General features: G+C 36.4%; 1 long non-coding RNA gene across 1 annotated transcript in view; it reads left to right on the top strand.

The window, feature by feature from the left end:
- Positions 1 to 26432, top strand: part of LOC140696898 (uncharacterized) — a 305226-nt gene that overhangs the window by 141738 nt on the left and 137056 nt on the right. The window lies entirely within an intron of this gene.

Raw genomic sequence — 26432 nt, 5'->3', positions numbered from 1 at the left:
TCCCTAGACAAGTTTTGGATAATTCCTCACACCTGTTACCCCAAAAGTTCTCCTCTCCCAGTTTCCCCATTTTGGTCAGTGTTAGCTCAACTCCAGTATCTCCTCATCAGCTCCACTATCGCCTAGTCTCAGATCTTGCTTTTGTCATCCCTAATGTCTGTTTTTCACAAGAGTTGTGTTTCTTTAAAGATACAAATCATCTCTTATTAACCAGCCTGCTCAAAATGCTGCCAGGGCTTCCCATCTCATTCAAAATTAAGTCCAGATTCTTTACCAAAAACTTTATTCTCTTACAAGAACACAAGCTCATGCTTGCCTCAGGGCCTTTGTACTTCCTGTTGCCTCTGCTTAGAATGTTATTTTCTGGATATTCCTGGAGCTCACTCCTTCAGGTCTCTGCTCAAATGTTACCTGATTAGAGCATCCTTCTACTGCCAACTTATATTACTCAATATTTTCCCATAAAATTCAATATCATATATTTATCATTTTTATTAAGGGTCTATTTATCCTAATTAGAATGTAAGCCCCATGAGGGCAAAGCCTTTATCTGTTTTGTTTATAGCTATTTCCCTAGGGCCTATCACTTAATAGGTTTTAAATAAATATTTATTGAATGAATGAATAAATACAGTTTAAAGGTATACAAAATTTGGGCTATACTGAACATGTGTTCTGATTCATAGCATTATATTTTACAATCTACTTTTGTATAGTAATATCATGAACCCGATATTTTCTGATACCTTAAGCATTCTTCTACAGCATAGTATTGCATTTTATGGCTGCAATTGATTACATTTTATAGATGTGCAATAATTTCTTTAACCCCTGTTATGTGCAGTTTTTTTTTGTTACAGTGTGAATAATATTACGATGACCATTATTACCCTTAAGTTCAATGGGAACATTGACCAAGTATATCTTGCTCACCATTCTATTCCAAGTGCCTAGTAAATATTTATTAGAGTGAATGCATAAATAAATACATAGAAAATATTTGACTAATTTGTATTGTTTCCTAAGGTAAAAACTTAGAAGTTGAATTGTTACCTTTTTTTTTTTAAATTGAGGTATAATTGGTTTACAATATTCTATAAGTTACAGGTATACAGTGTAGTGATTCACAGTTTTTAAAGGTTCTACTCCATTTATAGTTATTCTAAAATATTTGCTATATTCCCTATGTTGTGCAACATATTCTTGTAGCTTATTTTATGCCTGATAGTTTGTACCTCTTAATCCCGTCCCTGTATTGTCCCTCCCCCTTCCCTCTCCCCACCGGTAATCACTAGTTTGTTCTCTATATCTGTAAGTTTGCTTCTTTTTTGCTATATTCACTATCTTGTTGTATTTTTAGATTCCACATATAAATGACATCATACAGTGTTTGTCTTTCTCTGTCTGACTTACTTCACTTAATGCCCTCCAGATCCATCCCTGTTGCAGCAAATGGCAAAATTTTATTCTTTTTTATAGTTGAGTAGTATTCAATTATATATGTAAGCCATGTATTCTTTATCCATTCATCTGTTGATGGACACAGGTTGCTTCCATATCTTGGCAATTGTAAATAATGCTGCTGTGAACTTTGGGGTGCATATGTCTTTTTAAATAAGTGTTTCTATTTTCTTTGGATATATACCCAGGAGTGGAATTGTTGGATCATATGGCAGTTCTGTTTTCCTTTTTTTGAGGAACCTCCATACTGTTTTCCACAGTGGTTACACCAATTTATGTTCCTACAACAGTGTACAGGTGTTCCCTTTTCTCCACATTCTCACCAACTTTTTTTATTTGTTTTCTTTTTGATAGCCATTCTGACACAGTGAGGTGGTATCTCACTGTGGTTTTGATTTGCATTTCTCTGATGATTAACAACATTGAGCATCTTTTCAAGTGCCTGTTGGCCATCTGTATGTCTTCTTTGGAGAAATATCTATTTAGAAGTTCTCCCCATTTTTTAATTGTGTTTTTTGGTATTGAGTTGTATGAGCTGTTTATATGTTTGATATTAACCCGTTATCGGTCATACCATTTGCAAATATTTTCTCCCATTCACTCGGTTGTCTTTTCATTTTGTCAGTGGTTTCCTTTGCTGTGCAAAAGCTTTTAAATTGAATTAACTCCCATTTATTTATTTTTGCTTTTGTTTCCTTTGCCTTAGGAGACAAATCCAAAGAATATTGCTACAATTTATGTCAAGGAGTGTTCTGCTTATGTTTTCTTCTAGGAATTTTATGGTTTTCAGTCTTTTCTGGGTCTTTAATTCACTTTGCATTTATTTTTGTATATGGTATTAGAGAATCTAGTTTCAGTCTTTTGCATGTAGCTGTCCAGTTTTTCCAGCACCACTTGTGGAGGAGACTGTCTTTTCTCCATTGTATATTCCTGCCCTTTCTGTCATAGATTAATTGACCATAAGTGCATGGGTTCTTTCTGGACTCTGTTTTTTAAGCTAAAAATTTGGAAAGAGGGAAACTCTTTTGTTTTAGCTGATGTCTCTGCCTCCTGATTCACCTCCCTGTTCATCTTGTCAGTCTTTCGAGCCTGCCTGCTACCCCAGACCTTGGCCGCAGGTCAGTCAGGGTGTGGCGTGGCCATTCCATGGTGCCCAGCAGAAGTTCAGACCTGGTGCTTCCCGGACAGTTATGGGCTGTTGTTGCCTATAGTTGTCTAAGTGGAGAGTCAATAGAGATGTCATTGTCTCTGTTTTTTCTGTTCCACAGTTTTTTCATTACACATTATTTCTCTATAGCTAAGAAGATTCTTACATTTTATTTAATCACTCAGTGAATACCCAGGAGAAAGCAGAATTGCTTTTATCCATAAATAGCCAGGAGAGGGAGGGCCTTCTTGAGAAGGAAAGTGCTCTAAGGGGACTAATGACTGATGGCATTTTCTTTGCCCCTTCAGATGTCCTTTAGAGAGATGCCCTAGAAAGATATATGGAGACATATGAATCAGACGGGGAAAAAAAGCCAAAGACACTAAACATGCTTTGGAAAATGGATCAGAAGAAGGACCTAAAGTGATGAGATCGAATGTTCAATTAAGATACTTCCCTTTCCCTATAGCCGCTACCCATTTAGTATCACTGTGTGCTGGTCTGCTGGGGTTTCTGGAGGTCTCAGTTTAATTTGAGACTTTCCTATGGAACCAACTAACTAAAAAAAAAAAAAAAAAAAAAAAGAGAGGAAAAAAAAGAAAAGAAAGAAAAAAAAAAGAAAAGAAAAGAAAAGAAAAAAAAAAGAAAGCCCAGCACAGTGACTCCTCTGACTGCACTAATTATATTTATTGAGGTTGTGTTGAGATGGTGGTCAAGCTTCCTTTTGGGAAATATTTACTTGGTGGGAGATTTAACATTTATAGTTGACATTTCTGGATTAACATAACTATGGCTGGAATCATTTTTCTTTTTTATCATTCTTTGCCATGCCTTACTCAGTCACTAAATGCTATCTGCTCTGAGCAACCTTGATAGATGAGGCAACACGCTTGTAAATAACAGATATATTTGTAGCGCTTGCCAAATAAGAAAGAAATGCATCTTTGCCATTGCAGTGTAACTGGAACAGATGTATGAATATTTTAAAACATGGTTGATGTTGCAAATTAAGATTTTGATCATTAGAATAAATTAAAATTTCTGCCTAATCATTTTATGATGTGGTAGTAAACAGTGTCGTTCACATGGTGGCCCTCTTGACAAGTCACCAACCATCTGGAGAAAAAACAAAACACCCCTCTCCAATTAATTATTTAGATATTAAAAAAATGTGCTCTATAGACATACTTTTTCTCCACAAAGAATAACAAATAAACTCTATAGTAAGTAACATTGACTCTAACATAGAAAATATGAACTTACTTTACCGTAGTACAGAAAATAATAGTACAAAAATGAATCCAAGTTGTCACTGATTAGCTGATTTATATATAATACGACTGGTTTCAAAAAAGTTTCAAGAGTATGCAATTATATATTGAGACACCAAGATGAGAAAGCTTTTTAAACGGGAAAGAGAATGCCTGGAAGTAGAATGAAACTGGGCAAGAGACACACAATAAAAGCATGCTGTACAGTTTTTGCCAGAGGTGTGTCACAAATTGAGTGCTAAACTTTCTAGCTGCCAACAAGTTGAGGGAAACATGATTAATTACATGATTCACCGTGTTCACAAGATGAAAACCAAACGTGTGGCCCTAGAGAAGTGTGATTATTTCTGAAATTGAGACTAGAGAGAGTATTCCCCAGTTGATCCTCATGAGAGGACACTGCATAATTAGGGAACACTGTTTCACCTTGAAAAGTATCCTTACATTACATACAAGGAGTCGTTTCAAGGCCAGTTTCTTAAGTTATCCCTAATACAGACTAAAGGCATCACGCTAAGGTGCAAGTCCCATTCCTACCCAGCACATGTGCAGCGTGGTGAGTGGAGCAGTGGAGTCCAGGGTCCTGGGGTCACCAGAGGGTGGCTGTGTGTGTGCGGAAGAAATTCAGTTCTGCTTGTAAGGTGTGAGCATGCAGTGCTTCCTAAAAGAGAGGCTTAAACTGAATATTTAAAGCAGAGCAGGAGTGCCCCAGGCCCACGGCCTGGTGTGCTATTTTGTAGCACATTCAAATGATACAATATTCATTTTGCTTTAGTTTCCTTTTATTATTTTAGGCAAGGATTTCTTTCAAAATAACATTTATTCCTCTCTTTTTCAAAATTTAAAAGTAATACATGTATGTTTAGAAAGACATTTTTAAAAATGAAAGTATAAAGAAGAAAGTAAAAATCATCCAGAAGTAAAAATGGTTACTGTGTTCATATATTTTCTTCCAGTTTTTGTTTCTAAATTATATATGTACCTATATGTGTTTCAAAATTGAGATCATATTGTATGTAGAATTTTGCATCCTTTTAAATGTAACATTATATCTTTTCTTCAAGTAATTAACTTTCTTTCAAAATTTTAAATTGCTGCATATTTTGAACTTTTATAGTTATTTTGAGTGTTTTATTTTTTCCTGACTAAAAGGGTGCTTCAGTAAACATTCTAATGCATAGCTTTTTAAATAACTTCTGATTATTTCCTTAGGTTAGGTTTTCTAGATGTGTAGTTATTAGAGAATATATTTTCAAATCACTTGATAACTATTGGCAAGTTGAAAATGTTTATGCTTAGTCTACATAGAACTTTGTACTTATATATATATATGTATTTACTTATTTATAATTGTGTATTTGGGAGTTTATTTTATTCTTATAATACTCAAATGTATTAATTAGTAAAGTTAGATTTTTCAATAGAAGAGAAAACCTTTATACAGAACAAATGATTTGCCCAAAGCAGTCACAAAAAGTGTTCATGTATTTTGCTTGCATCGAACCATGCTCTGTTTTCTCCTTCATTCTACATGAGTAGACCCTGTAATGGTATTTTAAAATTTTTCTTCTTACATGGAAATCATTAGATGGCCTGGTGATTTGTTTTGGTGTTTCTTTTTATTATTATCTTGTCTTCGAAATGGTAAAGTTAGAGATGAATTATAAAGTGCCCCTTGGGGGAATGAAATTGCTTAACAGAGATGTGAGTTTGTCTGCACAATAAATTATCAGGGTGATCTAATAACAACAACAAGTCTCTGCTAAGACCGTCCTGAAAGGATCCTAGCCCATTTCAGGCATTTTGTTGAGTGGCAGTAACGATGGAAGTTTCATTTGGCAAGCCCAGGTGGTGATAATCTTTATAAAGAGAAATGGTGAAATAAGGCAAATGCATGAATGGTTCAGCTAAATAAACATTTTCACCTCAAACACTGCATTATCACAGCAAAGGCTATTTATTTCCCCGCATTAGTCTATTTCATAGAATTCCATAATTTCATTTCAGTTTTTCTGTGATGGCACATCTTGAAAGAAACGTTTTGCTCCTTGGACATAAATTCAAAACTTACGAGATAGCAATGTTCTGAAGCCTGCCTATACTTTCTTTGGTTCTGTGCCAGAGGCAGCTTCATAGGGGAGGCCACTTTGTATGAGGCCCTCCTATTCCCCCAGGACATGAACGAGGCCACACTTGAGAATTCTGCTAGCGAGTTGAGAGTGATAAATAGTAAAGTTCACTTCCGCTGCAGTTGATCACAAAAGGCTTTGAAAATGGGAATATTAAATGTTTTTTTAGGGGGGAGGGAGTGAGGCTGTGGAAAAGGACTCAGATCTTAAATGTGAAAATGTGAATCAAAAGATTCTCAATCTATCAGAAATTTATCACCTTGGAATAAAACATGTTGCTATCCATAAAACTTGGAATGCAGTTGCTTTCAAATTTAGAAGCCCTACAGGGTACATACAGTTTTTCTTAGTTCTCTATGCAGATTTATTCCAGTCAGACAAGGGGAGGGTCTATTATCAGTACAAATTTAATGGTAACAATACCTTTCCAATAGTTTATTAACACTTAAAAAAATCTATCAGCATATGAGTACATAAAAATCCATCTGGAATATCTCTTTGGTCATGTATAAATGACATCAAAACACAGTATTTCTCTAAACGCAGACTTACTGGAGAGCTTCCCAAAGAAATATACAGCCCAGTGGTTTCAGTGCATGAGCTCATTAGAGCATGGCTCATTACTGTGTAGCTGAGAAGCCGGATACAGGACATCCCTGCTCTGAGTCCATTACAGACGGAGTTTTGGTCTCTTGTCTTTGCAGCAAGGGGAGGAGTGTCACTGAACCCCGGTGATCCCAATTCAATGAACTACTAGCCTGTTCCTGTCCCTCCAGAAAGCTGTGCCTCTGAATTGTGTAAAGCCATCTATTTGTGCTTCAGGGCTGTTTGGCGATTAATACCAATTCATTCAAGTTCATGTTTTACCTAGTTCTTAAGAAGTATTCCTTGTCCTCTCTCAGCAACTTCCACTTTCTTCCAGTAAAGCCTGAGATTTCACGTGTGGGCAAATCCATGCATTTACTTTAATTTTGTTTCTGGATATGTATTGATCTTTTCTTGTGGGTGTCAAGCCACTGTTTTATTTGGAAGAGGAAGCTTTTGTTTGAAAAAAATAAATCCACTGCCTTTAAGGAGGCATAAACAAGATCTTGTTGTTTTTAAATAATTTAGTATCTTTTTATGATCGTTTTCTGCCTTCAGCTTTGGTGCATCCTTGTTATTTTCTGTTTGTTGCTGCTATTGTCGAAAGTCGCATCAAATTAACATAAATTTTCAAAGTATGTGTAATGTATCCAGAGCTTGCTGAGCACTGGAAGGCAAGTCATTTCCTTTGGAGAGCTAGTGATCTAATTAATGGGGGTAGAAATGAATAACATATATATCCATAATACCTACTGGAAACTCTTCTATATCAAATGCTGGATCACACTTTTAAGTATTGCAACAATTTAGAGATTGTATAGTAGGTGGAGCAGCTTGGAAAGAACATAATGTGTGGGGTGAAGAACATAGTGTGTAGGGTGAAGAAACCAGTTGATTAGGGTGCAGTGAGAACAGCAGGGATATATATTGGGTTGTGGTGGGAAATATGTATAGAGTTGGTGAGGCCTTCAGTGCCAGGGTCAAGGAGTTTGGTTTTGATTTAAAAATAGTAGGGATCTATTATAGTTTCCTATAATATATTCCTATAAGAGTTAGGAAGATGACATAATGGCTTTAGAAAGATTTATATGACAGTGATGGGTAGAGATAATTTATAGAAAGAGATTATAAAGGCAAAGTGAAATTTTAAAAGTCATTAATGGCGAGGAGGATGTAGCTCAGGGTAGAGCTCGTGCTTGGCATGCACGAGGTCCTGGGTTCAATCCCTAGTACCTCCATTTTAAAAAATAAGTAAATAAACCTAATTACCTGCCCCCTCCAAAAAAATTATTATTCATCTATTTCATGGTCTCCATAAGGCATCCTAATTTGCCATTTGGTTTATTATTTATTCCTAGGGTAGAGATTTTAATTAAGCTTGGATATTTCAGAGTGTGATGACTGGGCTTATTGCTTTGATTAACGCTTGAGATTGTCTGTAATAATTGCCAGAGCTGATCTACAGCACTCTGCAGTTTTTTAATGTCATATTTGTGATTTTACCAGTGTTTATTATTTTAAAGAATCTTAAATAGATGGCTTATACTTGCTTTGTGAGTAGATTTTTGACAGTTCTGGAACCGTTAAGAAACTGTGTAAGTCAGAATAGGCTGAGTTTGCTGAAGTAACAAACAAAGCCAAATCTCTGTGGCTTAACCCTGTAAGAGTTTATTTCTGGTAAATGTTTATTTATGCTGATTGTCTATTGTGAGTCATTGCAGTCACTTGGAGCCCTTATCTCGCTGTGTGCTCCCATACTTGCCAAGGCAGTAGGAAAGGAACTTGGCAAATGGTGTACTGTTTCTTAAGGCTAATGGGATACATGTGATTTTTAGTTACATTTCATTGGCCGAAGGAAATGACCTGACTACTTGTAACTTCAGAGTGGCAGGGTCGTACTATGCCATCATTGGCCTGAATAAAGGAAAACAGTGTATGTGTTCCCATCTCTAATGACCACCACAGAAATATAGTCTCTTTCAAAGCACTCATGAGCTGATGTCTGGAAAGAATAATATCTTCAAGTGAAATTATTTTACCGAGAAGTATTTCATCCACTTCTTAGGTCTATAGACTCATAGGCCCAGAGCAAATTAGAATTTTAATATGAATGAACAAGGTGACCCACAACATGACTAGAATATGATCCTCTTTTATGAATTGGTAAGCACGAAAAGAAACTGTGAAAACTTCTTGCCATGGAAGTTTAGTATTAGATTTGCACTTGTGTTCTGCACATTTGAGTACAGAAAGGCCAGTATTTTTTAATGTGAACTTTAGATGGTGAAACAATTTAAATAATACATAAATAATCGTAAATATTTATTACATACATACATGTTATTTATGCCTATATGCACAGGCCTCATATATTACTTAGCTAACAAGTGAAGAGTTAGTGATCAATGGTGACTATGGATCTCTGTATATTTAGCATACATCCTGGATGACCTTTGAGAGCACAGCATGTGGATTTTTAAACTTTTAACTTAGAGTATTAGAATAGGAATTATATTTAAATTTATCCCAGAATTTTTCAGTTCTGTGCAACATATGAGTTACTGTTCCTGGAGAAGTATTGGGTTTTATCCGTTGTATCCTGAAATTTCAAATTCCATGAAAAATAATTGTATTTGAGGAAATTAAATGTGGTCCATAGGGGCTGGCTCAGAAAACCACCCTCATGATAGATTGTGGGCTTCACGTATTCAGCCGCATGCCTCCCGGCCGTGGCTGGCAGTTTCTGACTGGGGTTGTGTGCTTCAGTTCTCTGTGTCCCCAGGAGTAGCTCCCTCCCAGGAGGCTCCTGGAAGCCTGCTGTGAACACACGCAGGCCTCAAGAGGGAGCCTCTGCTGGTGGGTTTGAAAAGGTGTAAACTTGTGATTTCAGTTGTGTTTATATAGACTTATATATTTATACTGCAGAATATGACCTGTTCCTCTGATATGACTCGGATAGGCTTAAGATGTGTACTTAGACTTTAGATTTCAGGTGTTGAGATTAATGTTGTTAAGAACTATTGTTTGGAGTGGAAGGGAAAACATGGTCCTTTAAGACAGTGTATGAGGTAACAATCGTGTTATTATTGTTCTAGTATCAGTACATTGATATTAATAATACTAATTTCAGTGTGTCATTCTGTTTTGTTTAATTATGTTGGAGATGCTTATCATAGTTATGAGTTAATAGATGGTGATTGCATTAACTATGGTATAATAACAATAAATATTAAAAGATAATTTTATGTCGAGTTTCAGAAAGAAACTGAAATATATAATTATGGGTGAATAGCCATTAAAGATGTAAAATAAAGGGTATTTGAATTGGTAATGTATCTGATTGCAGCTTCCCTATTTAACCTGACTAAAAATGATTATCAGATACTGAGTAATCAGTGGATACAAAGCTATCCCACAACTCTTGAAAATTGCATAATGTCAGTGGCACCAAAGAGCACCCAATGGTATATTATTGGTACCTTCAGTGATGTATTTGAGATGACTGACTCAGTCTTTAGATATTTAATGATGCCTCTGTTACCTAGACGTTTTGGGTTCTTCATTAAAGAATCAGGAAAATTATGTTTCTCAGAATTTGTTTCATTAACATGCAATCAAGTGTGTTTTGTATACTTTTCAAAAGAACTGTTGGTAGTGACTCCAAAATAATACATATTTCCGTGTTTGCATGTGTGTGCACATACGTAAGGATGGAACTCTCATCAATTTATGTTAAAATATGAAATTCGGGTGTCTTGTTGAGATTTTACACTGCAAAACATATCAGTATTTATTCTGATAGCCTTCAGGTAGGCTGCAGAGTGTGGGCTTCTGCCACAACTGTCATATCTAGGTTGCCGCCTTGAAGACTTCTCCCAAGGGTCTCCTAACAATGGTATTAGCTTTTATTTTCCACTTATTCCACTCTTCAGCTTTCTTCCATTCTCCTGCAATAACAGGGTTTCCTGTGAAGTTGCAATATTTTCACTCTCCTTCAGTTCACTGGTATCACCTATAAGAACGCAATTCATTGTATGCTGATGTCTTAGACAAGCCAAGGAGAGGTAGGTGAGGCATAGCGGGACTAGTGTAGGCGTGTCTTAGTGCTCATAGTCGGGTTCCTATCCAGGCTCCTGTCATACACATACTGATGGGAAAGGTGAGGAAGAGAGATGTTAAAATAACTAGCTTAGGCCCAAGGTGCTCATGCTAAGTCCCATGTCAGCAACCTAAAACTTAAAGTTTCTATGCTTGACTCTCCCCCCAAAGGAAGGCGTTGGTCAACCAATAAGCTCTTGTTTGCTCAGCACAAGTTACCAGCTCCAAAACTTCCTTTTGTTCCATATGAAGAAAGTAACCCTGCTCTAACCAGTCAGAAAATTCCAAATATAATTCTTTGTTCCTTCTCACTTTGGTTAGTAAAACTTTCTCACCTTGTACGGCTCACTGGAACTCCTTTCTGTCCGTTAGGTTGTATGCTGCCCAATTCATGAATTATTGCATAAAAACCTGTAAGATCAGTAAATTGTCTGTGGAAAAACTTTTTTCTTAATTGAAGCAAGGACTTGGAAGCATTGTAGGTGGAATGAGGGCACTCAAGGACATAGGAGTGAGATCAAGATAGTCCAGACTGACAGTGCACTAGGTATCTTTCCCTATGTTGCCGATTAAGGACATACATCATCTTACATATTAAGGCTGAGTCTGCTTACACTGAAGTAGAATATAGAGGCATTTATGCAGATCATTTAAACCAAAGAAAAAAAAATCCTCTTGGGTTTACTTGAATTTTCTAGATAGTGTAAGCAAACATGTATTTTAGGTCATGAATTATGCAGAAAATTTCTTCAATTCATCATTATGCTTTTTTCCCTTGAGCTTTCCACAAATACAACTTTTGAGTGAAATATAGAAGAAATGGAAATGTGTATCAGAGACTTAGATTTCTCTTAGATTTATGTCTTATTATTCAGGCTACCACCTAATTTCCTCTGGAGATACCATGATTTTGTATATACCCTGAATACATAGCCATTTGCTCATTTTCTTTGGTGCTGTGTCTGATATTTGCTGTACGCTTGGGAAACCCCTTTCATATTTCAGAAGATCAATGGCTGCCTACAAAGAGATAATATTTATGTTCTTTGACAGTTTTTAATTTAAACTTTAAACGTTTTCTTTTATGATAGAATCCCATAGTGATTGAGGTACAATGTCAGAAAAGCCTCGACTCTCTTGTTGGTCACGGAAGTTAAGTGATACTGTGGTTAATATAAAGGAACCATGCTCGACTGAGTTTGCATTCTGTCCACTTGTGTTATTCACTGTTTAGGGGTATATGATGTTCCTAATAAAACAATAAAGTCACATTATGGAGACCTAGAAGAACATGGGAAATTGACTCCATTTCTAATTCCCCCCTTTGACTCAAACTCCTCCTCCATCATGTGGAGAACACTGGATTTAATTTGCTTAAGCTAAGTTTTACCTTTGCCCTGGATTCATTGATTATTTACTGTACATGTAGTGTAGGAAGGAGATGAGAGATAACATTTTGAATTTTAAAGGTTCGTGTGTGTGTATGTGTGTGTGTGTGTTTGTTGTTGGAGTTGAATATGCAAAAGGAAGAGATTTCTTAAGCTGCTTACCCTTTCAGCTCCAAGTAAGCTGTGCACTTTCAACAGATTCAAATGAAAAGCCAAGGAATACCTCTGGTACTTCCCCCAAAACTGCAGATTCCTCTCAGAGATAATTGAGATTTGAGCCTAATAAAGATCAAGTTATTTCTGCTGAAGACTTTTTTTCTTTTTTTTAAAACTGAAGTATAGTTGATTTACAATGTTGTGTTAGTTTCTGGTGTACAGCATAGTGATTCAGTTATACATACATACATATATATATGTAAGTGTGTGTTTGTATGTGTGTATGTGTATATATTCTTTTTCATTACAGGCTATTACAAGCTATTGGATATAGTTCCCTGCACTATACAGTAGGACCTCATTGTTTATTCCGTATATAGTAGTGAGCATCTGTTAATTCCAAACTCCTAATTTATCCCTCTCACCACGTTCCCCTTTGGTAACCATAAGCTTGTTTTCTTTGTCTGTGAGTCTGTTTCTCTTTTGTAAATAAGTTCATTTGTGTCATTTGTTTTTAGGTTCCACATATAAATGATATCATATGATATGTGTCTTTCTCTGACTTATTTCACTTAGTATGATAATCTCTAGGTCCATCCATGTTGCTGCAAATTGGCATTATTTCATTCTGTTTTATATGGTTGAAGACTTCTGAAAAAACTCAATCAAGAGATGTGGTGACCTCTGCAGACTACTCTTTTGGTGACAGATCTTTCTCATACACTTTGATAAGAGTTCAGATGTTTCAGATACCCAGTGCCACTTTTGCTGGTTCCCACTTGCTGGGACTGACAGGGTAGAGAAGGAGGAGGCCTGGGCAGGATCTAATCAGAAGTATTTACCTTGAAGTGATTAGAGATAATATCACTGCAAATAATGCCAGGCCCTTATGAAAGAAGTCAAGGTCACACAAGGGCACGATTCAAATCAGAAGGGCACAGTTAACACAAACTAAAGTTTATGCTGGGACCTATCAGTGCTCCCAGTTACCTTTGGATCAAGTAGATGCTGATCAATGTCTTAAAAGGTCCTCCTTGATCTGGTTTCTGCCTCCATCTCCATCTGTTTTCTCTCTGAGTCCTAATTCCAACTCTACTCTAGGCAAGTGAGCTTCATCCATTTCCTGAGTCTTTTGTTCTCTGTCCCCACGAAGCCTTCATCCACAGGCTCTGCCTAGCTAACTGTCTGGTTCAGGGAAGAAGCACTTCATTTAAAGGGAGAGCCAAATTGCTGAGGAGAGATGTTGAAGAAGCTTCAGCATCTAGCAAAGCGTTTCTAGTTGGTATCATTAAGAACATTTGAAAGACATTGAAAAAGAACCTTCAGGAACAATGGGTAACTTCCTGCATTATTGTTGCTTAGCAGTAAATGTTTATACTTTTTCCTAATCTTAATCAACCACATGGTCAGTCTGCATTTTAGCTTCCTTCCTGACAGAACTGTTAACCTTGAGTTCCCTGTTGCTCGTTTCTTTCCTAGGGCTCACTTAGAGAAACAGTATTCGTGGAGGGACATGTGATCTATTTATTTCTCTAGATAAATGTTACCCCTGGGTCAAGTCACATTATCAGGGAGCAGGGTATGGCTTTACCTGAATTACACTTTGATGTCCTGTTCTTTATGCACTATGTGATATTTCACCCTTTATGAAGCACTCATATGTAAGTGGTCATGTTTAGTAAGGGAATGTTGTTAAATATAATCCACACTTGATGGCTCCACAATTCACTCTTAGGTATATAACCAAGTGAAACTCCTGTATATTTTCAACAGGAGACAGGAACACAATATTCATAGTTTGACTGTTCACAATAGCAAAACTCCAAATAACCCAAACACCCACCAATGAGAGAGTAAATGAATGAATTGTGTTACAGACACACAATGGCAAGTTATAAAGCAATCAAAACAAATGAATTATAGTAACATACAATAATATGGATGTTTTTTTGGTTGCTTTAAAAATTTTTAAGACTTTATTTTTTAGAGCAGTCTAAGGTGCACAACAGAACTGAGAGGAAGGTACAGAGATTTCCTACATAGCCCCTGCCCTCACACATGCAGAGCCTCCACCATTATCAGCAACACTCAACCAGAATGGTGCATGTGTTATCAAGGATGAACCTACTTTGACACATCACAATCACCCAAAGTTCATAGTTTACCATTCAAGGGTTCACTCTTGGTGTTATGCAATTGATGGGTTTGGAAAAGTGTATAGTGGCATATGTCCATCATTAAATATCACACAGAGTGTTTTTTACTGTCTTAAAAATCCTCTGTCCACTGCCTATTCATCCTGCCCCTCCCAAACTCCTGGTAACCATTGAGCGTTTTGTTGTCTTCATAGTTTTGCCTTAATATGAATGCATCTTAGCAACATTATATTAAGTGAGACGATAAGTCCTAAAAAATTGGATACAAAATGATATCCATTTTTATGAAGTTGAAAACAACTAAAATAAGAAAAAATTGTAGGAGTACATATAAGTGTGTTGCACTTACATGAAAAGGAATTCAGGGAATGAGGAACGTGTGATTTAGGACAATGATTACCTTTGGTAGAAGGAGTCTGGGGATTAGGCTAGGCTGAAACCATGGAGTTGCTGCAAGTTAACGTCAAGGTCCCAGCTGTGGTTATGGGTGGTAGATTCATAGTTGCTTATTGCATTATTACAACTAACTAACCAACTAACTAGACATGGGGAGAAAAGAATAAAATGCAGGATAACTCATAGAATCCTCTTAATGAGGACCCATGGGAATATTTTCCCCCAAGATTGAGAAAGCTGAGCTTCTCCTGATAAAATGCCGTTTTTTTCCCCTGTTATATTAATGCTAAGAATTTTCTAGCTGATTGCATGTTCCTCTTTGCTTTGGCTGCTAGAAGGGTCGGAGTCAAATTTACAGGCCACCGTCAGTAATTATACAGGAATATATGGTATGTCTAACTTGACTCCCAAATTTATCTTATTATTTTACTTAATTTCTCTTAGTTTTGATCTTTTTTTGGCCTATTTAAAAATACCTTTTTTTTTCAGTATGCTTTTATATTAGCCTCTGTAAATTCCCTTTCCCTAGGCGGAGAATATAAATGAGTAAGAACAGATTTGCCTGTTGTTGGGCAGTATCCAGTATCTTCTGCATGAGAATGAGGATGACATCTGGCAGTGGGCTTGTACATTATTCCACAGATACTGTGTTCACTGTGTTTTGCAGTTTGTGGGAAAGGAAGTGGGCATATTTGTTAGAAACAATCTGGGGAAGTGTGCTAGGAGGGCTCCACTCAAATAAAGATTTTTGTAATAATTGTAAGTAGTTCTCTGGAACATCTACCACACTATGAAAGGCATCTCTTAGTTGTACCTAGTTATATCGGTTTTAAGTTAAGCAGAATAGATTAAACTCCAACCTCAGAAAGTGGTGTAAGACATTCAAGACTTGAAGGACTGGCAGAGGTTGAGAAGTGGAATTACTGCTTCCCAGGGTAGGCATATGGTCACTGATAGAGCCCAGATCTCAAGTTATTGCAGCTAATGTTCCCTTGAGTCTGGATTGCTGGTCCATTGACAAGAGACTTGACTATCTGCAAGAGACAATTTTCCACATGGAGCATAATCTAAGCAGAAAATTGTATTGTTCAGGGTTGGTTTGTTTTCATGGTCCCCCTCCAAGAGGTGTTTATCTAGACTCAGCATCACTTTGTATAAAATTGAGACAACTAACGCTTTCTGATGTACCATAATTTAAAAATTTATTCTGTATTAAAGATGTGAACAGGCAATACTGTGTTCACGTTCTTTGAGACATTTATGAATTTCTAGGAAAAAATTTGTAAAAATTTGCTAATGACAGGTTACAATCTGTTCACCGAATATGGCATCTCCAAAATCATCAGTGAATAAAGTTTCTCTTTGATACACCCTTATAACCTTGTTTCCATTTGAAATACAAGAATTTAGCTATTTCTTGAGTTTCTCAATAGTTTGGCATATAAATGATACTAAGTCAAACAATACTTCTCCAAGCAAATGGAAGCATAAATGTATTTTTAAATAAATGAGAGTTTAAGGAGATAATTTTGTTTGAGGTGTTAATACTTAGGAAAAAGTAAACATTTAGACATCTGTTTCTTCTTCATCAGAGTGATATAGTAGAAACCCAGTGCAGAAAGAAGAAAGCTTTTCTTTAGATTCTTTTTTGGGGGGTGGTGGATGATTAGGTTTACTTACTCATTTAATTTTTAGAGGAGGTACTGGGGATTGAGCACAGGACGCTGTGTTTGCCAAGCATGTGCTCCACCACTTGAGCTATACCGTCCCCTCCTTTCTTTAGATTCTAAAATGAAATTCCAGGCATTTTAAGACGTAGTTGATACAGATTGGTTAGTTTAGTTGATAATATGTTGGTAAGTAGATTAAAAGCCACATATTTAAAAGAGAACTAGTTTTCTTTCTTCACACTGCCTCAGATAGCACCCACACTTACCAACTGTTATAAGGAAACAAGCATTTTAAAATACTTTTTATATGTGAAGCAATGTGGCAGGTGTAGTAGAACATGCAAAAACGAGTAAAATATACTTCCTGTCCTTAGAGAGAGAGTACAACTTAGTAATAGAAATGTGGCAAGCATGCATGAATATATTGCAGAGACACAGTGGCATGATAGAAGTGTAAGGTGGAAGGGCTCATAACCAGCTTTGCTAGATCATAGAGGCTTTTTTTTTTTTTTGATTAGGTAAGCATATATCCTGGTTTGCCTAGGATAGTCCTAGACTATATCTACTGTCCTGGTGTAACTATTAATAGGACCGCCCCCCTCCCATTCTCAGAGCATTCTGATTTGGAAGATAAATCATATGATCATTCTACTTATGGAGAAAGCAGTATTTAAAATTGGTTTTGAGGACTGGGTAGGATATCAGCCAGTGGAGCCTCATACTGTGGGGACACCAAAAATGGATTGATCAACTTATATCAGAAAGAATGTAGACATCAGAGAAAATGCCAAGGAAGGCGTTGATTGGGCTGAGTATTAAAGAATGAGAAGTATTCATCTGTGGACAATGGGAAGGAAGCAACATCAGGAAAAGCACAGGGAAGGAGACGCATATCACACCTAAAGAAGTACAAGTAATGGGTATCAGTGGGTAAGTGGTGGGAAATGAGCCTGAGGAAGTGGTCAGAGGCCAGGCCTTGAAGAGTTTGCATACGTGCAGTGGAACTGGGACTTTATCTTGCAAATAAGTAGGGGAGTGGTGATGGGGCGTCACTGAAACACTTTAGTCCAGAGAGTGTCATACTGAGGTTTGCATCTGAAAATGTGGTGACAGCATGGAAGATAAATTGGATGGGTATGAGCTTAGAGACATTAGGACCAATTAAAAGACCATCACAATAATCACAATGAGAAAAAAAAAATAAGGTTTGAACCAAGATTGTGACACATCAGAGATACACATCGAAGAATAATAGAGGAAATGTATTTTCAAAAGAATTTCTCTGAGTTCTTGACCTGCCTATAATTCTGCTTTTAAAAATAATTAGATTTGAACAGAACTTCAAGAATTATAAAAACTTAGCTTGAATTCATGAATTTAGAAAAATAAGCCTCATTTTTATTGACCAGAATGGAATTCATTTTGTCATGTCAATGACTAAGGAACTTAAACATTTAATGTGTTGTTTACGTTACCAGCATGGGAAACAGAATAAATTATGTTCCCAAATGAATGTGTTAGTCAAAGTATGTCTATCTATATGTGGAAAGTGAAGTGTAGTGTTTAGAATTGTGGTAATATCTGCATAATTCAGAGTGAAAAGCACTGAGACATTTTGGATGGAAGCAGGAGTTCTGGGTCTGAACTGATTGAATAGTAGCCTTAGTTCTCCATTTGATTTTCTGTACAGCCACAGTCTGAGTACAGACTAATAAAAGGAAATGGTTTGAATAAAACAGATTTTGATGGGAAAGGCCTTAGGATTTTGTCTGTTTCTCTGGCTTCCCACCTGATAAATAGCTCCGTATAGTATGTGGGCAGAAGGAAAAGAGTGAAACTGTATTTCCTTAACAACTCAGATGCCATAAAGTTTGGATATGTTCTTTAGGTGGATCCTAAAGCTGAAATACCCTTTGAGCCCTGGATGACTCATAAAAGTGTACTATAATCTTAGATTTGTGCTCTCCTGATCTGCCTTTAACCAAATGGCTTGATTACTTTTTAAATTGCTTTTTCATGACTACCGTACAACTAAGCAGCCATTTTGTTCTTTGTGGGATCTCAAAGAAATAGGATGTATCGATATATGCAACACATGAACTGTGGAATTGAAGCAATTACTGAATAATTGAAGATAATAAACCTTCTTCCTGAAATATGTGGATATTTAAAGAAAGAGAAGCCCTTTTTTGTTGACATGAATTATCTAAATTATTCTTTTTAATCTTTCATTTTGCTTGGTGTGCATAGACATAGCTTAAATGTATACTCAAAAGCTTGCTTTAGTCTTACTTGCAAATCTCATTTACTGCTTTCTGACCATCTTTACTTCCTCATGGGATATAAGTTGTTATAAGCCTAAGATGCTATGATTTTTCCCACCCATCTCAGAGTCTACCTAACAATGTTTATTGAATTTTTCTCTATCTAAACTTCACTTTAATCTTATTCAGCTCTCCTGGGGACTAATTTAATAATTCACACATTCATCTCATTTAAACAATAAATAAAGTTAATTGAAAAAAGCCTCACTTAAAGGAAAAGAAAAGCACAGAAAGGATGAGAATATACACTCTTTACTGAGCACCTGTTATGTGCAGGGCTTTTTACATGAGTTATCCAAAGTAATCTGTGCAGCAAGTTTATTAGATAGGAATCATTATATTGAAAGAACAGAGGCTCTCAGAACAGGGATTCAATCTGTGACCTACTTTTTTTTTGACACTCTGCCTTCCCAAACAAGAGGCTAAACCCTAAACAGGCTTTTGACCAGTGAGAGGTAATGAAACTGATTTAAAAATGTAGCTTTTGGAGTTGGTCTTACATAAGACCTCATTTTTTTGGAGAGCTTTCTGTTCTATTATCATCTGTTTATTCTAACATATCCCCAACAGAGATAAAATAACCCTTCAGTTCTGCAGTAGCAAATGTGGAAATTGTCATTTTGCCCTTCTTATATGTCATGCATAGAATTTATTTGTTGTAGAATGGCATTTGACATATTTGTCTAGCAGGTTGGTTATGCAAAGGAACTCTGGATTTTGTTATTTCAGAGGATGAAAATAAATAAGAATAACCTCAGATCTCTATAACCACTCCTTTCTTCATTAAACAGGGAATCTTATATGTTGGGTTGTTACTAGGAGTCTAATGGCTCACACAGGAATTGCCCTATCAAAATCCAACATGCTGTTGAGCTCTTTGAGATAATTTAAAAAATCAAATCCAGTTAGAAGCCCACTATATATTAACATTTTCCCTCTCTGTGTCTCTGAGTTAGATTCATAATCAATTCAGCCCCGAAAATGACATCAAGAAGTTGCCTTAATAAATATTCTGCTCTTCTTTTCTTGAAAGTAAATAATTAGCATTTTGGAAAAGGCTTAAATGATGCACAGGACCATGAGGTGTTCATTTGTAAGTGGGAGAGTTAGCACCAATTTTGAAAAACACAACCAGAATTTTGGCTTTAAAAAATACTGATTTTGGTCAGTTTGAAGAGAGTTGATTAGCCCATGACTAGTCTTCAGATTCGTACATCCAGTTTGCACTAACTCTTGTTTTTTAACACTTGCTGAGTGGATTAACATTATAGAAAAGGAAAAACGTTGGAGCATAAATAACACAGTGGAGTTTGGAAGGGGCTTGTCTTAATACATACGTATATTTGTCCTGAATATTTAAATCTTGTCCTTGAACCTACAGGTAGTTCTTCTATTTACCTCAAATCTTAGTTATTTTGGCCTGTTTACTCCACAAAATGTTAATTATGAGTCAGACCAGCTCATCCTTGCTTGTAGTCTTTCCAGACAGAGCACTTTTTGATTTTCTATGGTTTTGAAAGTTAAATATAATTTTTTAATCCCACGTTGCTAACCTGCTCATTTTTTAGCATGATCCTACAGGATAGTTTTTATATAATTGGAAAATTTTAGACTTGGAAGTCTTTGTACCTTATATAAACTTGTAACTTGTCTAAGAATAAGGGAGACAAGGAACATAAGATATTTGAAAATGGTCTTGGAAAATGAGGAGACCAGAATTGCTGGTTATTTAAAAGGAAACTGTCATTGCTAAGGCCAGGAGCACAGGCTTACAGATATGGAGAGCCGAAAGAATCACTATCCTGTATGTTTTATATTGGAACTCTTCTTAGTTTAAGAGGAGACATCAAAGAAATAATAATAATAATAGTAATAATAATACTACTAATAGTAATAATACAAATAGTTACTGTGTGTTCTGTGCCAGACATCTTTCTCAGCCCTTTACCAATAGTACCTATAAAGTAGGAACCATTGTTATCCCCACTTTACAGATGAAGTTACCGAGGCACAGAAAAGTTAAGTAAATTACCAAAGATCACACAAATTAGTGTACCCACCATTAGAATTTAGGGTATTGATTCTGTAACTTGTATTGGTAACGTCTAAATGTTAACTATGAAGAAGAAAAATTTTCACAATAACTTCTCTTTTCAGTGTATCTTATGTGGAGGTGACCCTGTTAACAGCTTCCTGTGGTTTCTGTTTCAAGTCTTAACTTTATTTTTACTACTGTATGCTTTTGCTTACTTAACCAGCTTGCCTCCTTTTTACTGTTTGCCAGCCATCAGAGAGAAGGTTTGGGCTTCCCTGGTCCCGGGAGAGGGTGTGATCTGACACCAGCAGACTTCATGATACAGTGCAGTGTAACAGCATCTTCATTAGCAAGTTTGGGGGTGTGCCCCTCCCCTTCCAAGAATAGTAATGTGACGTTCTCATCTAAACCTAGGCTGTAGCTATGATTCTAGATAATCCTGTTTCTTTATCTTTGTTCCTTGTTCAGATTGTCAAGATTTAAATTTATTATGGGAGTGCAGGAAGTAAAATTTGCAGTCTTTGGGATTGTTCAGTTTCTGGGTGTTAAAGTAAAATATGCCTTAAAAGTGACTTCCTTAGCATAACTGATGATCAGAACTGATGCTGAATCTTTCTAAGAGCAGAAGCTGCAGCCTGAGTACAGTGATAATCAAAACCTAAAACATTTCACATAGCCAGCTGATGCTCTGAAGAATGCAGAACGACTATTCAACATTTATACTCTAAGTAAAAGGGAATAACACTCTGAAGCCTCTAATGAGAGTGTATGATGATCCATCTGTAAATATGGCTCGTGTACAGTATAGTCATTTGGATTTGGAAGGAAGAAAAGGATTATTTATAGGCCTTCCTTGCAGATGGTGCATGGCCAGCATGCAGATGAATTTGCATGCTGGTCATCCTACAATTTCATTGGGTTCATGTTTGCATGACAGTAGGTGGTGAGCCATCTGAATGCTAGATTAAAACAGTAGCAAATTCATTGAGAAAAACAAAATGTGTAGTGTCACACCCACTTGATGATTTCCTTTACTTTGAGAATTATTGGTGGTAAAGATCAATGAGCTAAGAGACATAATCATTGTATTCCCAACTTCCCCCCTTTTCAGAATTTCTTTAGTGAAGTTTGTATTCTGTGGCCTCAACATTTGAGCAACTTGAAATCAATGATGCCTCATGTCTCTGCAGGGTGAAGAGGGCTGGAACTCTCTGAAGCCAAAGGATGTATTTTGAAAGGCATATATTCTGGCCCCGAAGTGGCAGTGGGGAGACGGGTTAGGAAAGGATTGTTTGACAGAAGGTGGGGAGACTCTCTGTAAGGAAACTGCATCCCAGATGGAAGTTGAAGAGGAGAAACATTTAGAGGTGGAAAGATCTCTGTCTGGGTTGGTGATTTAGGTTTTGCTGTAATTAACTATGAGAAAATAAGTCAATTATCCTCTGTGAGCTCTATTTTTTAAAAAAGTGGTAATGGTCTGCCTATTTCAGAGGTATGTTGTGAGGACCAAATGGGATGGTACTTTGCGAAGTGGGTATTGAAATATGTTCTCATTAAATTCAGTGTGCATGAGATTGTGCTAAAGCACTTCAGGGGATGAAATATGAATAATACTTATACTCTCACCTCAAGTTAATTGGGTAGATAAAATAAGAACTTAAATATAACTAGTAGATTGCAAAACCAGTAAATTGTTTTATGTAAGTTAAAGAGTGATTTTCACCATTTAAGACAGGATGTCTCTATAGCAGTGGCGCTCATATCTGGTTGTACACTAGAACACACATCTGGGAGCTTTTAAAACATATCAATGCCCAAGCCTCAGTCCCAGAGATTTTGCTTTAATTAGTCTGATGTGCCCCTCTCACCTCCCCTGCACATTCTTATTAAAAAAAGAAAGTGCCCCAGGTGGTTTTAATATTCAGTGCTTCTTCAAACTTTAACTTCGTCGCAATCACCTGGAGGGCTTGTTAAACCTCTGCTTGCTGGGTCCCTCCCTGAGATACTCTGATTCATTAAATCTGGGAACAGGGTGAGAATTTATATTTCTCACAAGTTTTCAGGTGGTACTGATTGTCTGCAGATCATACTGCAGAGCCAGTACATGCATTAGATTTTACTGTTAATGCTGTTGTATGCAGTCCACATATTTATTTTTTCTGGCTGAAGAAAGTGGGTGGACACAAAAGTCCATCCATTGGTCAAGTGGTAGGAACAGTTTCACAGGTGGGAAAATCAGTACTTGACCAAATGAACACAGTGTCACTTGATCAAAGAGATAAACACACTGATAGAAAAATATCTTCACACAAAGGATGCTCGCTCACAAATGTGCTAATTTGAAATTGTCCTCTGAGAAGAGAAGGCATTATTTAGGGGACACCTGGTAAGCAATGATGTGATCAACAAAGCAGATTTTGAGAGAAAGTTTTAGATTTGAAAGGGGAGCTCAGATTCCTTTTCTCTAGAAATATCTCCCTAAGCAACAAAATGAATGATTCACCTTTCCAATTCCTTGGGTATCAGAATCACTAAAGCAACATAGCATAATTTTCAGAAATAGAACCCTATTAAACTTTCACAGCCCATGTAAGATGCCAGTGAGAAAATGTGCAAAATTGATCATCGTGTCTTTATTACTTGAAGAAGTATAGAAGGGCACTCAAGGTTGATTTGAGTGTTAAAATGTATGAATTGTCTATTTCCCAAAGAATGTAAATCCTAAATGTCCATGAACAGCAGTTATAGGAGACTCTAGGGCTTCAGTCACCTTGAAATTAGGAAAATGAGAAATTTGCCTTGCCGATTTCTTCCCGAGGGTGAACAGTTGAGTGCTGAGGCTTTGCAGATATGTGGTTAGAATAACATCAGTGACTGGGAAGAGCACATACTGTCCTATTTTATCACCTTTGTTTCACCATAAATATATTTTATGAGTGAAAAACAGGACGTTGTTTGCCAGGGCATCTTTTTCTTCTTACTATGCCCCACCAATCACAGATTGACTGGGAAAAATAGGGTTTTAAATACCTATTAAAATCAAAATAAAGGGAAATTTTGGTAGAAAAAATTTATATCTGACAACTTAGTTTTAATCATGAAAACAAAAGCCACACTGTATGAACTTGACCTTGTATTGCAGTGGAATAGATAAGACCTGAGTAAGATTTTATAGACTTTCATTTCCCCATTCAGAATTGACAGGTGGAACGTCTGTAGTCTTACCAGATCTGAGTCATATTAATTCTAGATGGCACTGTTTACGGCAAGAATATTATTAAGGAAGATTGGAGGTGGTTAATAGGATATAAATGGAGACTATGGTATATGTTAAAGCAGGCATTATGATGTAGCTTATATAGTCTGTAAAGCTCAGAAAGCCTTGTTTAAGGGTTACTTAAAATAAGACAAAAAGAAGACTACAGAAATTACAAAGCAAATACTAAAATAGCATCACAGGCACAGTTATATTTTATCTCTTTATCAATGAAAAAGAACTTACAGCAACGAAGTTCTATCTTTAAATAGGAACTTAAACACTTGCAAACCTCCTTCTCTAGGCTGCCTGACATTGATTCAGACAAGTTGACATAATGATAATACATGTGAAGTCTGTTCTCTACACAGCAGCCAGATTATTTTTAAATGTAAGTCAAATTTGATAGGTCAAATCATCTTTCCTCAAAATCCTCTCTTAGTTTCTTACCTCATTCATAGTAAAAACCAATCTGCTTACCAGAGCCTAAAGGCCTTTTATAATGGCCCCATGGTCTCTCCCTCTTTGCCCAGCCCCTCTGACCTTACCTGCTCCCTCCATCCCTCTGGGCCTTCTCTGTGGTCTTGGAAGATGCCAAACATTCCTGATTTAAGTTCTTTGTCCTTGCTGCTCCTTTTGCCTGGAGTACTGCTTCTCTTAGATATCTCCATGGCTTGCTCCTTCCCTTCTTCATGTTTCTGCTCAAATATTACCATATCATGAGGACTTCTCTGGCCATCCTCTCTTACTCCCACCCTGGAGAATTTCATACAACCCTTATCTGGGGTGAACATACCATTTTTCATGCAAAACAGGATACTTTTGAGGTTGAAAAGAAGCCCCAATCAGAAGGAAGTTGAACTAGGAGTCATAAACTGTGACTGGCCCTGGTAAAATGGTCATCCTGCTCTTAGACAGATTTTTTTTCCTTCATAGCTCATCTCATCATGGCTCTGTTTAACATAATACATGTTTATTTTCTACATGTTTTTTGTCTGTCCCCCCCTCCTCACAAGCTCCTTGAAGAAAGGGACTTTGTTTTCTTTGCTGTTGTATTTTCAGCACCTTGGACAGTACTCGCCACAGAATGAGTGCAATAATAATGATTTTTAAATAAGTGAATGAATAAATCCATATTCCCAACATCCGGAATTAGCCACTTCTGACATCTTGGCATATTAGTTTTGTATTTTTGTAAAAAATGATAAACATGCATTATCAAAGTTGTGCTAGGAAGTACAACCCTCTCCTCCCCATGACATCTCATAGAAATTCTCATTTAGTAATTATTCTAGATCTCTTCCATGCAGATAGAAGAATAGAAGAACTTTAATAAAAATAAAATCATATTACTGATATTTTCCAAACGAATGGTATTTTGTTAATTTTGCTTGAATCAAAGGTAGAAACATGAATGCATAAAATTGTTGAAATTCAAACAAATACTTGTTTAATATCAATATTCTATTTTTTCAGTAATCTCTCTAAGAATGGAAAAAGAGTATTTTCAAAACACTAAAGGGTTGGAATCATTTAAAAAACTGTTTGAAAGATGAAAAAATTAGCACTCTAATAATTTGTACCACTCTTTCCTGTCCCTACTGAGTTTTGTTAGTTATATTGTTTTTACATTTAACAGATATAATAATTACAATTCCCACAGTTGTTTAGGATTGGTGTTATCTTCCAAATGATTCATTCTCACTACCAGTCTCTTTATTACAGCTGTTTTATTCTGAATATCTTTATCTGTCAATCTCTGAGTTGGTTGGATTTCACTGTCAGACAAATTTTCTAAGAAATGCCCCTGGCTGCTGTATTATTTGAGTTATATTTTTAGGTTACCCTTTCTTACTGAACTTATACACAAATGCTTCCTTGTCTTCTGGGATTTCATGTTCCAGAGGAAACCTACCATCTTTTTCCCTGTGAAGATGATCCACACTCCGACCCCTACCTTGTTTTTGTGTGCCTGATCCTGAAGGAGTTTTTTGTTTGAAGTCAAAATTTTAACTGGTTTTGTTTTAGAATTGAGTGTTTTGTTTAAAGATTTCGTGGAACACAGTGTGCTCTTTTTGATCTGTGTACTCAGCTATTTCTCCATTTCTAGAAAATTTTCTTATATTTTACCTTTGGATCATCTTCTGTTTCATTTGCTGAATTCTGTTTCAACACATTCCCTTGTGTTGGATCATTTTTGTATTCCATGTCTGTTAGCTTTTGCCTAATAGCTTTATTATTATTTTTTTAAGGCACTGATTATCTTATTCCTTTTTCTGTGGTAATTAATATGACTTTCAGCAGTGTCTATTCTGTACCTTATTTCAGATTTAATTATCTCATTTCATTCTGTTTTATCA

This window comes from Vicugna pacos, chromosome 6 (genome assembly GCF_048564905.1).
Source record: "Vicugna pacos chromosome 6, VicPac4, whole genome shotgun sequence".
Classification (NCBI taxonomy): Eukaryota; Metazoa; Chordata; class Mammalia; order Artiodactyla; family Camelidae; genus Vicugna; species Vicugna pacos.
This window is presented reverse-complemented; position numbering and strand designations above follow the sequence as displayed.